Consider the following 2,867-nt stretch of genomic DNA (forward strand, 5'->3'; position numbering starts at 1 on the left):
ACAACAACAACAACAACAACAACAGCCATACACACACGCACACACGCACATACGCGCGCGCACACACACACACACACATACACACACACACACACACACATACACACACAAATACACACACATACACACACACACACACACACACACACACACACACAGAAGAAGGAATTTAAGTCGAATCTTAGAGATAGAGAGGGAAATGAGCAAAAATAGGATACGGTGGGAGAATGATATCTGGACTTAGGAACGAAATCGTTGGACCAATGGATTGCTTAGCGCAGGCAAACATTGAAATTTCCGACCTGAGGAAAACTAACTTGGATCTAAGAAACAAGATTAAGGAAATGAAAAATTATATAATAGAGCCTAAGAGTGATAATAAAAAGAACAGAATGAATGCGGACAAGTTGAACAAGGGTGTCAGTGTGGCAGTGCTTGAGGGTCATAAATCAACCTACCCCTCCTTCCCACTCCCCGCCAAGCCCACCTCGCACGCCGAGTAAACGGCTATGGACGGCTAGATCTCCTCCCCCTCCCTCTCTCCTCCTCATCCCTGCTCTCCCCTCGTCCAAGTCTCCTCCTCCCCCTCCTCCTTCTCCTCCTCCTTGCTCCTTCCTCATTCGCATCCTTCTCTTTCTTCTCTTTCCGATTTTATTTCCTTCTCTTTCCAATTTTATTTCCAAACTTTTAATCATCCTGACTTTACTGCTCATCGTGGTAAGGGTGGAAAGGATAAACCTGGCACAGAGAAGTAATCTTAAATGAATTGTTTAAATCCCCGAGTGGGGCCGAAGTTGTTGTTGTTGCGAGTACGCGTTTTTAAGTCTCCAGTTCAAGAGTTCGCAATCGGTGCATCGTAACCTGCCGTGAATAGTGTATACACGTGAAAACTTACGACATGGCGTCAGGGATGACCGGTATGCTTGTAGCCCTGCTGGGAGCGGTCTTGCTGATCAACGTAGCTGCAAGTGGTCAACCTTCATACGTTGCAGTGGGCATTCCTGGTTACCCTCCGCTCCTCTCTAATATTTTGGTGAGAGACAGAAGCTCAATGATCTCTTTTAACCACCATACTCTGTTCCAGTTCCTTCCCCCGCCTGCCTCAAAAACAGAAGGCAGAAAGTGGCGTCGGATTCGTTTAGCTAAACAAATGGAAAGTTCTCATATAACACCGAAGAGAAAAAGCAACACTTCCAAGCTTCTGGTGTCCTACGCCCTCCTTCTCTGTGGTGATATACATCCCTGTCCTGGTCCAGCTGCAACGAGAGTCCCAAAACACCCATGTGTAAGCTGTCTAAAAGGGGTCCAGCGCAACAGTAGAGCCATCAGCTGCAAGTCATGTGGGGAATGGACTCATACCAAGTGTTGTGGAATTTCTCTCGAAAACTACAATGCTGCCTTGGTGAATGAGGACATTCTCCACTTCACATGCAATGGGTGTACACTCAAAGAACTACCAGGCCCCCCCCCCATGTCCGATGGTGAGGATGACCCTACACCTGTTAACCCCGATCGTTGTGCCTCGCCACAGTCAACACCCGCGGATGGTTATAACTGCTTCAATAAGCGGGGCCTTCACTTCGTGCACTTGAATGCCAAAAGCCTTCTACCTGAGATAGACGAGTTCCGTCTACTAGCGCGGCGGACCAGGGCAGCAGTCATCGATGTCACAAAAACTTGGCTACACAGTACCATCTCCGACTCAGAAATTGCGATACCGGGTTATAGTGTTGTGCGTAATGATAGAAAGAGGACCGGAGGAGGGGTATGTACTTTCATTTGCAATAATTTAGCATTCAACCCCCGTACAGACCTTATGAGTAACGAGGGGCTTGAAGCTGTGTGGGGAGAAATATTGTTACCTAAATCGCATTCTATTCTATAGCGCATTAGAATCTACCTGTTTCAATCGGGTCAATATTCATGACCAAGAAATTATTATCCTAGGTGATTTTAATACGAATCTGGCAAGTACAAATAATAACCTTGTTAAGGCATTGAGAGACCTGCTAAAATCTCATGGCCTGATACAACTGATTGACGAGCCTACTAGAATAACAGGCACATCCAGGTCCATCATAGATCTTATCCTGTTCTCCGATTGTAATAAGATAACGCAGGCCGGTGCTTGTGATTATGGTCTTAGTGACCACAAGCTCACATATTGTACTAGGAAAGCTAGGAAGACGATTTTCAACAAGCAGAACACAATGAAGCTTCGTTCCATGAAGCATTACTCACGAGAACATTTTGTAGATGAACTGAGTAGGACAGACTGGTCGCCAGTACTAAATTGTACTAATGTTTATGAGGCCTGGTCTAATTTCAAGTACACACTTCTTACTATCATTGACAGAGTAGCGCCACTCAAAGAGATTCGAATAAAACAAAGGACGGAACCATGGATGACAAACTATACTGGGTCTAATTAGAGATAGAGACAGATTTATTGCTAGATTTAGGAAAAGTAGAAAACATGAGGACTATAATGGCTTTCTGTACTATAGGAATCAGGTGAAATATTGGAAGGAAAGAGCCAAAGCTGATTATTGTACTAACATGGTGAACCAGAACAAACACGATCCAAGGGAGCTTTGGCAAACTCTGAAGACCCTAGAAGTTCACACAAAACCTGATAACAAAGTAGACAGGATAGGACTCATGATAAACGACGAGCTTAACTCTGATAGTAACACCACAGCCAACCATTTCAACTCCTTTTTTACAACCATAGCCACTAAACTAGTAAAACCTCTCCCAACGGGTTCTGGGAAGTTTGGACTGGGGTACGTTCAGGAGTACTATAAAGATGAGTCCACAAACAGTTTTCAATTACATAAGACCACTCAAAAAGAAGTGTTTAAATT

The sequence above is a fragment of the Oratosquilla oratoria genome, chromosome 7 (assembly GCF_046742065.1).
Source record: "Oratosquilla oratoria isolate Oo_2021 chromosome 7, ASM4674206v1, whole genome shotgun sequence".
Taxonomy (NCBI): domain Eukaryota; kingdom Metazoa; phylum Arthropoda; class Malacostraca; order Stomatopoda; family Squillidae; genus Oratosquilla; species Oratosquilla oratoria.